Source organism: Protopterus annectens, chromosome 10.part0 (genome assembly GCF_019279795.1).
Source record: "Protopterus annectens isolate FY-2018-M chromosome 10.part0, PAN1.0, whole genome shotgun sequence".
In the NCBI taxonomy this organism is placed as follows: domain Eukaryota; kingdom Metazoa; phylum Chordata; order Ceratodontiformes; family Protopteridae; genus Protopterus; species Protopterus annectens.
Genome location: NC_056744.1, coordinates 389,163,136 through 389,177,249, shown reverse-complemented (window position 1 = coordinate 389,177,249; position 14,114 = coordinate 389,163,136). Strand labels below are relative to the sequence as shown.

General features: G+C 41.7%; 1 protein-coding gene across 1 annotated transcript in view; it reads left to right on the top strand.

The window, feature by feature from the left end:
- NIBAN1 (niban apoptosis regulator 1) overlaps positions 1 to 14,114 on the top strand; it is a 2,689,070-nt gene that overhangs the window by 182,212 nt on the left and 2,492,744 nt on the right. The window lies entirely within an intron of this gene.

Sequence of the window (14,114 nt, the reverse complement as noted above, 5' to 3'; positions counted from 1 at the left end):
CTCCCTCCCTCGACACTATTGAGGTCGGCTCCATCTTCGGTTCCTTCGACCCGTTCTTCTAAGCTATCCGATATCGATGTGGACCGTGTGGTGCAGAAGTTATTGGAACATTCGGCCCTATCCAAACTTATCTCGGTTTCCACCTAATTGGTGTCGAAACTTGAAGGCCTCCCATTATCTCCATCCCTTCCTCCTCCGAGACCTGTCCAGTCTTTGGAGCCGGAAGAGGTTGATCTACTGATTGTGGAGCCCTCGGTGCCAGAACCGTCCTTTTCTCGGTCTGCTCCTTTCACCTCGACTCCGTCGGATCCGGTACGAGTCTCGGAGCCGACGATCCGTCCTTGGTTCCGGGGCGAGAGTCGAACCGGCGTTCGGTTCCGACTCTTCCTCTCGGGCCTCGGCGGATCGATTCGGCTCCGTCCTCGGGTCGATGCCTTGGTGCCTGTCTCGGGGATTCTTCCCATTTCTTCAGAACCGGGAGATTCCTCGACTCGGGACCCGGGGGCCTTCGATCTCATGAGGAAGGTGTTGTCTACCCAGACAACCACATCAGTAGAAGCAGCCTCTCCTCCCCATAAAGGACCGTTATCTTCCTCTGCACCAACGGCCACATCCAAGCGTCGAGCACCGGTGTCTCAGCCACCCCTGTGGGGTGCCCCTCTTCCTCGGAGGCTTCTTCGGATGCTCCCCCTGAAGAGGTCCCTAGGAAAAGATTGTGTAAGAGGAGACACTTAGATTCTCCACAAGAATCTTTAACATCCGATACTGACTTGGATGAGTCAGAAGGGTCCCCAAAGTCACCTTCAGAAGATGTCTCTTTTTCTGACATCTTGGAGATCCTGAAGCAGAGAGGTGATTGGCAGTCCCTCCCCCCTTCTGAGGATGAGTCAGTCTTGCTGAAGGCATTTGGTGCTCGCCCTTCCTCCTCCTGGGTCACTCCGCCCTTCGATGAGTTAATGGAGTTGATTGCTCAAAGGGCATGGGAGACACCTGACACGGTGGAACCGGTCCCTAGGAAGCCTAATAAGTACATCACTGCACCCCAAGACAAGGCTTACCTCGCTAAGGGAGTTCCAGTGGACGCCATGGTGGTGGCAGCGGCCACCAAAAAGGAGATGTCGGAATCTTCCTCATCTGTCCATCCGCCTAACAGAGATTCTAGGACTATGGACAGATACGGGAAGCGCATTTTTAGTTCAGCGGCCTTTTCTATGCGATCCCTGAACTATTTGACCCATTTTACACGCTTACAGAGGGATCTAGTCAAAGAGTTGGGAGATACCCTCCAGGGTACTACAGATGCTGCGGTCTCAGAGAAAGTTACAGCACATCTAAATACCCTTACATCCATTGTTAACTCATCCATGAGGCTGATATCATACGCAGCCGAAGGATCGAGTAGGGCAGCAGCTTCAGCAATTGCTCTTTGTAGGCAATCCTGGATGCGCTTATGTTCATTTGCGGAAGCCTTCAAGTCTTCCTTTAATAACGCCCCATTTGATGGTGCCACACTTTTTGGCCCTAAAGTAAAGGAGACCCTTACCGGTGTGAACAGGAGGGAAAGACTCTGTCTGCTGTCGGAGTCCGTTTTCCACCCTTCCAGACCGTACCCCAAAGGGCAACGTGGTGGGAAAATGTGGTTTGAAAACCCCAAGGATCTTTCCCAGGCACACAGGGTGATGCCCTCTAGAGGCAGAGGAGGGGCAGAGGTGGAAGACGCCGCCCTGGCGGCAGAGGGGTCCGCAAAACCAAGGTGACAGGGATACCCCTGGAAAACCTTTCCAGCACTCCTGAGAGGAGGCCCGACTGTCCTGCTCTGGAGGCAGTCGGGGGTCACTTAGCTTTATACCCTCAGGCCTGGCAAAACTTTACTACAGACAACTGGGTAAAAAGCGTTGTTACCAGAGGTTACAAAATACCATCCTATCCACCCCATTCCAAAGAAAACTCCCAGATGTACCGCCCCATCTGCGAGACCCAGCAGCTATAGAAATTTCAAAGCTGCTAGAAAAAAGAGTCATCCAACCAGTCCCAGTGGACCAAATAGGATTCGGGACTTACTCAAGGTTCTTTTTAGTTCCAAAGAAGACAGGGGACTGGAGGCCGATTCTGGACCTAAACAACCTCAACACCTTTGTCAAGAAAGAAAAGTTGCAAATGGTCACGCTTCAATCGATCCTTCCATTCCTACAGAAGGACGACTGGATGTGCTCAATAGATCTGAAGGACGCATACTACCACATCAAAATGGCCAGGGCGTCCAGGGATCATTTGCGCTTCCGGCTGGGAGCCAGTCACTACCAGTTTCGAGCCCTGCCCTTTGGTCTGACCTCAGCCCCCAGGGTTTTCACCAAATGCATGGCAGTGGTAGCGTCTCATCTGAGACGCCTAGGATTCCAGGTGTTTCCGTATCTGGACGACTGGCTCCTGTCTGCCACCACCGCGTCAACTGATACAGGCCAGGGATTACACCCTACAACTTTGTATTCACCTCGAATTTCCGTAAATTTGAAAAATCTTTACTACAGCCATCACAGCATATCTTATTCATAGGAGCGGAATTAGATACGCATCATTTGATTCTAAGGCTTCCTCCAGAAAGGATAGTTGCACTTCAAAACAACATTTCTCTCCTTCTGTCGTCCAAAAATCCCGGCAAAGCTGGTTCTAAAGGTCTTGGGTCTCATGGCAGCTTCTCTTATTGCGATACCATTGGGAAGACTGCACATGAGAGTTCTACAATGGCTACTGTTTGCACAATGGTCGTTCCAACAGCTACCTCTGACACACGAAATTCTGATTACAAACATATGCAAATCACATCTAACTTGGTGGCTTCAGACTTGCAACCTTTCCAGCGGAAGACCATTTGTGCTACCCGTCAGCGACGATAACCACGGATGCTTCCCTGATAGGGTGGGGGGGCATCTTTCAGGGACAGACAGTCCAAGGTGAATGGACCAATTTGGAGTACAATCTGCACATCAATGTTCTGGAGTTGAGGGCAGTGTTTTTAGCGTTGCAACACTTTGCTCCCCTTCTTCCTCTAGGGACTATTGCAGTTCAGACAGACAACATGTCTGTAGTCTGGTACATAAACAAGCAAGGGGGAACCAGGTCTTATCAACTATGCAGAGAGGCCATGAGAATTTGGCAATGGGCGAGTCCACGGGTCGCTTTCTGAACGCAACGCACATCCCGGGGACATCCAACGTTATAGCCGACAGGCTGAGCAGAGCAATACTGTTGCCTCACGAGTGGTCCCTCAAACAGTCAATTGCGAACACGATATTTCGCAAGTGGGGCCAGCCTTCCTGCGATCTGTTTGCGTCTCCAATGAACCCCAAATGCAGGAGCTACTTTGCCCTATTACCCCCTCCAGGGGAAGTCCCCAGGGACGCTGGTGCACGATTGGCCCGCGGGTCTCCTGTATGCTTTTCCTCCTTTTCCCCTGATTGCAAAGTTTCTGCAGAAAGCCAACAACCTTCAGAGGACGATAATCCTCATTGCCCCATTCTGGCCTCGTCAAATTTGGTTCCCCTTTCTATTGCATCACCGCATTCGAGGACCTTGGATGCTGGACCCAGAGCCAGATCTACTGACTCACTCGTCAGGAGTTCCTCACCCATCCCTCGAATCACTCCATCTAGCAGCTTGGCTGCTCCTTCCTTTCTAGCCAGGTCTGATTCCCTTACACGGTTCAGAATATATTAGTGGCTTCTCATAAAGCTTCCACTACAAAAACCTACACCAGTAAATGGAAACATTTCGTCTTCTGGGCTAATTCACATAATTTGGACCCTGTTATAGCTCCGTTGAACAAGATCTTGGAGTTTTTGACAGAATTGTTCCATGAAGGAGCTTCTCCTGCTACTTTAAGAGTGCAATTGGCTGCCATTTCTAACTTTCATGTGGAAGAATGTGGTGCACCTATTATGGCTCACAGACTTTGTAAAGCTTTTTAAAAGGATCTTTTCACATCAGACCACCAGTTAGAATTCCTACATCACCTTGGAATCTGAACCTCTTACTTTCTAAATTGATGTTGCCCACTTTTGAGCCAGCCTCAGTTTGCCCATTGAAATTTTTATCGTGGAAAACTCTATTCCTGGTGGCCATTACATCCGCTAGGCGAGTGTCTGAGCTTCAGGCTCTTTCTATTAAACACCCTTATTTAATTTTCCACTCTGACAGAGTATCCCTTCGCACTAATCCATCCTTTCTCCCCAAAGTTTGCTCTACTAATAATATTAATCAGTCCATTGAATTACCCACCTTTTTCAAAAATCACTCTAATAAGTTAGAGTATATGTTGCACAAGTTGGATGTCCATAGACAACTCAGGTTTTATTTGGATAGAACAAAGATCACAGGAAATCTGATCAACTGTTTGTAGCCTTTGCTGACAGCAGGAAGGGTGTAGCAGTTACGAAATGAACTCTTTCCAAATGGCTAACTGATTGTATCACACACGTTTATGAGGCTTCTAATCAAACCTTATCGGTCAAACCTAAAGGACATTCTACGAGATCAGTGTCTACATCTTTAGCTCACGCAGCTCGCTTACCATTAGACACGATTTGTGCGGCTGCTACTTGGGCTAAACCACATACATTTATCTCTCATTACAAAGTGGACAGGGTTTCTAGGGATAGGGCAACCTTTGGTTCCACTGTGCTCAAGAACTTTCTCCGTGAGTTCCTCAGGATCATGGAGCTAGGGGCGCTACCCATGTGTAAGAACAAAGGCGAGATTGAACACTCTCACATATAGAAGTTATGTCCTTACCATAACGTTCCATGTGGAGTGTTCATCTCGCCTTTGTTCGTACTCCCCCTTCCCACCCTTAGGAAGAACGTTCAATTTGGTGCCTGGTCTGGAGTATTCTCCTTCTGCAGTTGCAATAGTTGTATTGTATGATACACTTGTGTGTATATATATATATATATATATATATATATATATATATATATATGTTTATATGTATATAGATGATCCTATGATTATGTAAATTTTGGTATGTGTGTGTGCTCTCTATGGCTGGTTTGCTTGCAAACTAGATCTGAGGTAAAGGCAGAGGGGGATTGTGGGTATTAGGTGATCTCGAGCTTCTTCTCGATGCAGAGCTTGCAAGCTGCCGACACGGAGCCGAGGATCGGCTCCGAACCCATGTGTAAGAACAAAGGCGAGATGAACACTCCACATGGAACGTTATGGTAAGGACATAACTTCTATTTATGTACTTACCATAACTTGGTATCTGTGTTATTCATAGTCACCAGTCATCACGATCTCACCCTCCTTCCCCTTTCCTGAGGGATTGGCAGGACTTTAGTGGAACTTTTCTGGTGGCAGGTCTTCTCTGTCTGTCTTCTTTCTCCAGTGCAAACTCGATCTGAGGGTTAGAAGGCAGAAGAGCATTATGGGAGTGGAGGAGCTTAAGCTAAGCTGTTGTCTAAGTGTGCCGGCTTGGATCCAATGTCAGATCCTCGACCCATATGTGATGAATGGTGACTATGGATAACAGAGATACCAAGTTATGTTAAGTATATAACTATTATTCTCATTGCTCCATTCTGGCCTCAACAGATATGGTTCCCCTTTCTTTGGCCTCACCTAATTCGGAGACCTTGGATCCTATACCCAGCTCCAGACCTCTTGTCCCATCCAGAGGGGCTTATTCATCTGAATCTTCAGAATTTCAAGCTCACTGCATGGCTCCTCCAGTTCCAGTGATTGCCAGGCATACTAGTCTCACTGCCCCAGTCCAACAAATTATTCTAGCCTCCCATAAACCTTTGACTGGAAGATTGTACAAGTGGCAAAAATTCTCAAAATGGGCTTCAAAGAATAATATTGACCCATATTCTGCACCAGTTGATAAGGTCTTAGAATTTTTAGCATTGTTTTTCAATTCAGGAGTGTCCTCCTTGATGGTTGAGTACATCTAGCTGCTATTTCCAACTTTCATAATGGTTTAAATGATGCAGCTCTAATGTCCCACAAACTATGTAAAGCCTTCCTGAAAGGAGCTTTAATGCTAAGACCTCCATACAACGATCCTTCCACATCTTGGGACTTGGATCTGGTGCTACAGTCCATAATATATTCCTCATTCGAGCCAGCTGCAAATTGCAATTTGAAGTATTTAACTTGGAAGACTTTATCTTTGATTCCAGTTACTTCTGCCAGGAGAATTTCAGAACTATAAGCTTTGTCTTGCAAGTCGCCTTACCTAATCATCCATAAAGACAGGGTGTTCTTGCAAACTAATCCATCCTTTCTACCAAAAATAGTTTCTGAGATAAATATCAACCAGATGATACAACTTCCTGTATTTTTCCCCAATTTTTCAAACAGAGGCAAATATTGTCTACATTTACTAGATGTTCATAGACAGTTATGTTTTTACCTTCACTGAAGAAAAGATTTTAAAAAATCTGACCAGTTGTTCATTTCTTTTTCTTCAGCTACTTTGGGCAAAACAGTCTCTAAAGTTACTCTGGCTAAATGGCTTAAGAATTATATAATCTTCATTTACACAAAAAGGAAAGTACAGTTACCAGGCCCTGTAAAGGCACATTCTACAAGAGCAATAGCCACTTCTACAGTTTTTCATTCCAGGGCTTCTATAGATGATATCTGTGTCATGGCTACTTGGGCATTCCTGCATACCTTTATTACTCATTACAAGCTGGATCTAGTCTCTAGGGAATGAGGATCATTTGATTTGATGGTGCTCAGGAATATGCTTTTGTGAGACCTCCCAAGATTTAGATAGCTGGGGACTCTGTCCCACAGTCAAGGAGTAAGTGAAGATCGACAACATCAGATAAAGAAGTTATGTCTTACCATAATGTTCCATCGGTGTTATCAATCTTCACTTATCCCTGACTTTCCCACCTTCCTTCTCCCTGCCTTTTGGGCTTCTTGACGTTACGGATCTATCCCAATAGATTGGATTCTCTTTTTATGAATATAGTTATGGTCTCTGAGCTATTTCCTGTCTTTCATAATTTGAGGTAATCCTGAGAGGAGCATTATGGGTAAAGCTAAGCTTGAGAGTTTTTGGAAGGTACAAGCTGGAATAACGGTCAAGTCGGTTCCGAGATATGGAACTCTAACCACAGTCAAGGATAAGTGAAGATTGACAACACAGATGGAAAGTTATGGTAAGACACAACTTTTTTTAAATTAGTTTAAGCAACTTTTTTTCCACAAAAGTAAAAAGTAACTCTCCTCTTTAAAAGTTATGTCTTGTGATAGTCAATAAAAACAAATAATATTTTCACAGAAAAAGTTTAGTTTTATAAAGCATAGGTAGCATTAAAGTCGTACGCCAACCTTTGATAAAAGTGCATTTTGTTGACTATTGTTTCCTCGAGTGTATTTGAATGAAACTGCATTCAGTAAAAGAGAAATTTCCCTTTTCTAAAATTTAAATTTTTTTTTTTCTTCAGAAAATATACTTTCATTCATTTTGCACTTCTTTATTTTATATGCTGTATTCTGCATGCCCGTAAGGTTGCTGGTTTCCACAAGCAGTGCACACATGATCGTTATCAACTTCCCCTACTTGGTATGGCTCTGGAGCTTATTCTGTCCTTGTGATGGGTCAACTGCTAATAATAGCAGCTTTCATTAAGAAGTGGTGCTTGGCACTGTTTTGTTTTGTTCATCAGGAGCAAGTATGAAGTGTGATGACAATAATCTGCTACCACATCAGCAGTGATACCCTGCATGTAGTTCACCTTTTTATGCCTTAAGGGTTTGTATCTTTTCTTCTTCTTAACTGCTTTACCTGATTCATCTATCCATGTACTCTACTATGGTTGTTGCGCAAGTGTAGGTCTCTCCTTTGGAATTCATTCTATTCCTCTGTTGTGACCATGTCCTGCATTTGTAAATTTATGAGTAAATTTTCTTTGTAAGACTTAGAATCAGTTTTCTGGAAAATGCCCAGATGCAAAGGTCAAAACCCACCTTTGTTACTGAATTAATTCTCCTTTCAACTACTGGGACAGTCTGTGCTCAGAAACTCAGCACGTTTGCTGACCAATAAAAACAGTTTTATGATTAGAATGCACTAGAAAGTAATTGCCTTTGCAAAGCTATTTATTGTACATCACCCCTGTCCACTACTAGGTATGCAAATTCATTAAACAGACTAAAAACAAACAGAAATTGCTTGAAGGCAGTGGCAGTATGAATAAAAGTTTATTTCAATTATCACAATAACTTTATCAGCAGTCTACATGATTCAGGAAGAGGCCATCACAGTCTTAATGTTTTGTCCACCTCAGTAAAGGTACTGCAGCTGTAGTCAAAGTCAAAGATTATCCATTTTAAAATTAGAAGTGTAAGAAACGTGACTTCCAAAATGGCTGCACATTGACTAACAGCTTAACTTTAACTGTACCTCTCCCAATGTGAAAACAGAAACTCAACAGAGAAGGCCAGTAGATGTTTGTGTTTATGGGCAAATTTCACTAACTGGCTAGTAAGTGTACTGCTTAGATGCCAGGAAAAAAGAAATACAGAGCATCTGGGAAAATATCAGGTACAAAAAGTGAGGAAGAAACATTAACTGGGGAAAGTTCTGCAGCTGTTCAGCAAAAAACAATGCAACCTCCAAATATGACTTCAAGTAACCTACAGGAAGATATAAGACAACAGCACACAGACCTGGTTAAAATAAATGAAACACTGGTGGTGTATATCAAGACAAACAACAAAAAGCTAGAAAAAATGAATGCAGATGAGGTAGTAAAGCTGCAAAAAACAGAGGATGAAATGAAGAAATGGCTGACTGAATATGAGACTGCCCAGGAAGAGATATTTCAAAAATAATAGAATTGGAAGACAACGCATGTAGGGAAAACCTTAGATTTTCAACTATACCAGCAAAACTGGAAGGAACAGACTCCATTAATTTTATTAAAGCACAAACAAGCAACTGGACTGGTATTCCACAGCAGGAGTTCTTAGTTGAAAGGACACATCATGTGTATGCTCCAAACCTGGCTATGAGAAAGCAACCTAGACCTTTAGTGGTAAAGATGCAGTTGTACCAGCAGAAGGAGTTGATTCTGAAAAAACTGTGGTGAAAGGGAAAAGTACTAAAAGTGGGAGACAGCAGCATGTTTGTGGAGAATGATTACTCATTGTATACCAGGAAGAATAGGAGTAAATTCATTCTACTATTCAGGGAATGTTGAGACACAGTTATGAGATTCAAACTGCTGTATCCAGCTGTCTTCAAGGTATTCTTCCCCGGAGGGATAAAATAATTTTTTGATGAAGTACATACAGGAAATACAAAAAAAAAATTGTCCAGTAAAAACTGAGCTGTGAAACAGAAGGAGATTCTGCTTCTTCTTCTTCTTCTGGTAATAAAGACCACAGAGAGACTATACCTGTGAAACCTTTTCCACTGTTTCAACGGATAATTTTGGAGAAGGAAAGGAGCACAACAGTTGACTAGAAGGATCAAGAGTATGTTGGAAATGAAGCAGAGACAGGATTTGGGAGATGGAGATGAGCAGTAATAAAACCATTAACTTAATGTGGGATTACAGTGCAATAATTATATTTGTAAAATATGACAGAACAAGAAAATCTGGAAATATTGGACTTTTTAAGAATTTGTTGGACTAGTGGGAGACACTAAAGTATATACCCTACGTCACGTCATTAATGTTCAGAAAAATGCTTTGGGAAGGGGAAGAGAGGAGAGAAAGGTAACTATAAGTAAAGAATTTTTTTTGTTAATAGCACTATTTTTGTGGTGTATGGTTTCCTTTGCATGATATAAAGTAACGTTTCTCAGTTATTTTTCAGTGTAATAGGGTTGTAAATAGGTGCTGCTTTTCTTTTTTTCCTTTATTTCTCCCTTCTCATTTTTGTCTTGTTCATTTTTAAGAAATGTAGGCACTGCAGTATAAAAAAGTGTTAAAAGAGCATGACTAAAGAAAAATGAATGTGCTTTTTCTCATTTTTGCATGGGAGAATGACTGGGTTAAGGACCTTAGATTGATTTAGTAGCACGTTTTAAGAGAAAGCAACCAAATGAAAAAAATATTGAATATCATGGGGCTTTTCTCTAGCAAATGAATGTATGCTTAGTAACAATTTTGTATTTGGCCATCATGTCTCCATGGAAACAATCTGATAAAGAGAAATTGACTGCCTGGTTCTCATGTCTCTATGGAGACAATCTAATAATGAGAAATTAGCTGTCCAGTTCTCATGTATCCATGGAGACAGTCTGATAAAGAGAAATTGGTTACAGTCTAGTGAAGAGTGATTGGCTGGGTGAAAAAAAAAGAAAAGAAACTGGCTAGGAGATGATGTTCTCTGAAAGCATTCAGGGTTTATTCCCAGCTGGGAGAGCTATAAAGATAAGACAAAACCAGTTAGCACTTAGCAGAAGCGCAGGCTATACAATGCATCTTAGCATGGGTAACCTTTCTTTTAGGTTAACTCAGGTCTGTGAATGTGGCTGCCAGTTTGGGACATCTGTTCCTATTAGGAGAGTAAACCTTCATTATATGAAGATGTGCCTAGTTTTGTGTGTTAGTATTAAATTAATAGTTTTTTGGGGGGTACTGGGTGTTTGATTTTTTAGGGCTTTCAATAAAACAAAGGTTTGATTGTTTGTTTTTTTTGTTTGAGGGCTTTCAATAAAACAAAAAAGTTTTCTAAGGTGTAACATAGGCTCAAATCAATATGACAAGAAACTATATAAAAGTTCAACCTGCCAGACTGTGTATGCATGCAACACAAAAGCTGGAACTAGATGTTTAACAAAAAAAGTGTTATACATAAAAGGTGGGAATAATAACTTTTTAAATACAACGATGCTTTATGTTTGTTTGTGTCTTTCGGCTTTTCCTGGTCAGGGGTCGCCATAGCAGAACTCCGGTCTGCTAATGATTGGTAGTTGATTTTTACGTGCCGAGTTACCAGCCCTGATGCACAACCTTCAACGAAGGTACGCCCATTCATGCATGTCTCAACGCAGAAGACGCTCTAGCTGAGAATCGAACCGGACAGCATCTTACTTTGAGGCGACAACGCTACCGCAGCACCACCTAATGCTTTATGTAATGTCTTTAAATGTAAATGGTCTTACAGATATATACAGAAAAGAAAGAATAGTGAACTGTATTAAAAATGTAGAGTGCAAATAGCTATGTTACAGGAGACACATTTGGAAAGAACTGAACATGTGAATTTGATAAAGAAAGATTTTTGGGATGGATATTCAGTGGAATATCTGGGACAAATGTAAATAGGAGTATGAGTACTTATATTCATTGCAAGAAGAGCTCAAAAAGTGATAGAAGAAGATGAAAAAAGATAATAATGGCAGATTTGTGTTGCTAAGGGGCTACTGGCAAGTGAGGAGGATTACACTGGCATGTATTCATATTCCACCTAAAACTGCTATAATGGAGCTTGGAAGATTCTGGGAGAAATAATCATTTTTTAGCAAGGAATATTACTTATGGTGGGGCTAGAATTTGATTTCCAGAAGTGAAGATGTGTCTGGGGGCCCAGAAAGGAAAGTATAACAAAGGAGGATAGATTTGTGAAGATAGTTATGAAAGTATTTGGTATGGAAGATGTGAATTCTGCAATAGGAGTTTGGAGTGAATTTACATATTGTTCACCAAGATATAAAATTTGGGCTGTGTTAGACAGAATTTACATTTCACAGGAATGTGTACATTTAAGTGAAGGTCATGATGCAAACACAGTAACTATTTCAGATCATGCGCCAGTACTAACTAAAATAAAAACACAGGGTAGTAAAATAAAAATGAACACTGGCAAGGAATTTAAGGAATGGGTAGTGGAGATTATTCAGGAGCTATTCAAGAGGATAGAAATTACTTCTGAAAATATATCTAGGGAGTGGGATAAAATTAAGGTGGAGTTTAAAAATAGGGTGGAAATAAAAGAAAGGGAGCAATGGTTAAGTAACAAGAAGTATTTAGAGGGACTGACGAATGTTAAAGTATTGCAGAATAGAGGGGATCTCACAGAACAAGAGAGGGATCAACTGCAGAATGCAAAGCAGAAAATAAGGGATTACCTTGATAATATACATGAGTTTAGAAAGATTGCTGTAAAGTGACTGTTTTTGGGTAATAACACTAGAGCACAAAAACTTTTAGCACAACTCATGTAACAGAAAGTAGAAAGGGCTGTTAGCAAGCTTAGGCAGTCTATAACAAGGAAGGTAACAAGAGATCCTGTAGAGGTACTAGAAATATTTCAGAAATTCTATGAAAGTCTGTATAAAGCAGAGAAATATGGAAATCAGGAAAAGATACAAATGGAAATGTTTATGGAAGATTTTAATATGCCAAGGTTAGTGGTAGATGAGGTTCAATTACTAATGGTTAGGATAGGGAGAGGTGAGATAAAAATTGTGATGTATAACTAATGTAGAGGAAAGTTCCCAGGAATAGATGATATTCCTGTGGAAGCTTGGAAGCTAGGAGGGAAAAAAAACTGATAAAGATCTGGAAGGATTTGTTTAACAGTATTTTAAGAGGAGGAGAAGTACCAACATCCTGTAAGAAAGCAGTAGTAGCTGTAATACGTAAAGAGGGTAAAAAAATCATCAGTTCCAGAGTCATACAGGCACATTTGAATAATAAACCATGATTATAAAATGTTCATGTCTGTAATGGCTGAAAGAATGGAAAAAGTAATGCCAAAATTGATAGCTATGGATCAGTGTGGTTTTACAGAGAGGAGGAAAACATTTGATAACATTAATAGAACATTGATGATCCAGAGGGAAGCAGAATATAAGAAAATACCATTGTTGTTGTTGTGTCTTGATGCAGAGAAAGCATTTGACAGAGTAAGTGAGGAATTTATGAGCAAGGCAATGGAAGCATTTGCATTTCCTGAAAAAAATGATAAGGTTGATTAGGAAGATATATGAGGGATTGGAGGTGAAAATTGAAGTGAGTGGGGTCCTCTGATAATTTTTGCTTGAGCAGAGGAACCAGTCAAGGGTGTCCTCTTACCCCTTTTTTGTTTGCATTATATTTAGAACCCATGGCAAAGAAAATAAAAGACTCAGAAATTCAAGGATATAATTGGTATCGTAGTCAAGAAAAGCTGGCTCTATTTGCAGATGATATTATTTTGTACCTGACAAAACCAGAAAGAATGCTGTTCATCGATTTTAGTTCCGCCTTTACCGCTGTCATCCCCCAGAATCTGATATTGAAACTGATCCAGTTGGGCATCAACACACCGCTATGTAACTGGATACTTGACTTTCTCATCAACAGACCTCAAAAAGTATGTATGGGAAATAACAGTTCAATTAGTATTAGATTGATCACGGATGTCCCTCAGGGCTGCATCCTGAGTCCTCTGCTGTTCACCTTGTTGACACATGACTGCATGGCCAAACATGAATCCAACAAAGTCATCAAGTTTGTGGATGATACCACTGTTGTAGGTCTTGTCAGAAGTGGTGAGGAAACAACCTACAGGGAAGAAGTGGATCATCTGATAGGCTGGTGTGACAGCAATAATCTGGCCTTAAATGTAAACAAGACCAAAGAATTAATAATGGACTTCAGAAGGACTCAGGAGATACATCAACCTCTGTAAATTAAGGGGTGGCAGTGGAAAGAGTCAAAACACCAAGTTCCTGGGGATGCACATCTCAGATGACCTATCCTGGTCGACTCATATTAGCCACACAGTGAAGAAGGAATGTCTGCACTTCCAACGGAAACTGAGGAAGGCAAACCTGTTTTAGTCCATCCTCAAAGCCTTCTACAGGGAGAGCATCCTCTCAAATAAGGTCATAGTTTGGTATGGTAACTGGAAAGCATCTGACTGCAAGGCTCTCCTGAGGGTAGTGAGGACAACAGAAAAAGTCATTGGTTCCTTGCTCCCATCCATGGATGATTTGCACAAGACTCGGTGTGTGGGAAGGGCTAGGAAGATAAACAACAATCCCACATTTACTCGGGCAGGTGGTAACGCAGCTTACACTGCAAAGCCTCTAGACTGAGCAGTTGCTTCTTCCCTCTATCCATAAGGCTGCTGAACTTAAATGCCAGGCATGACAG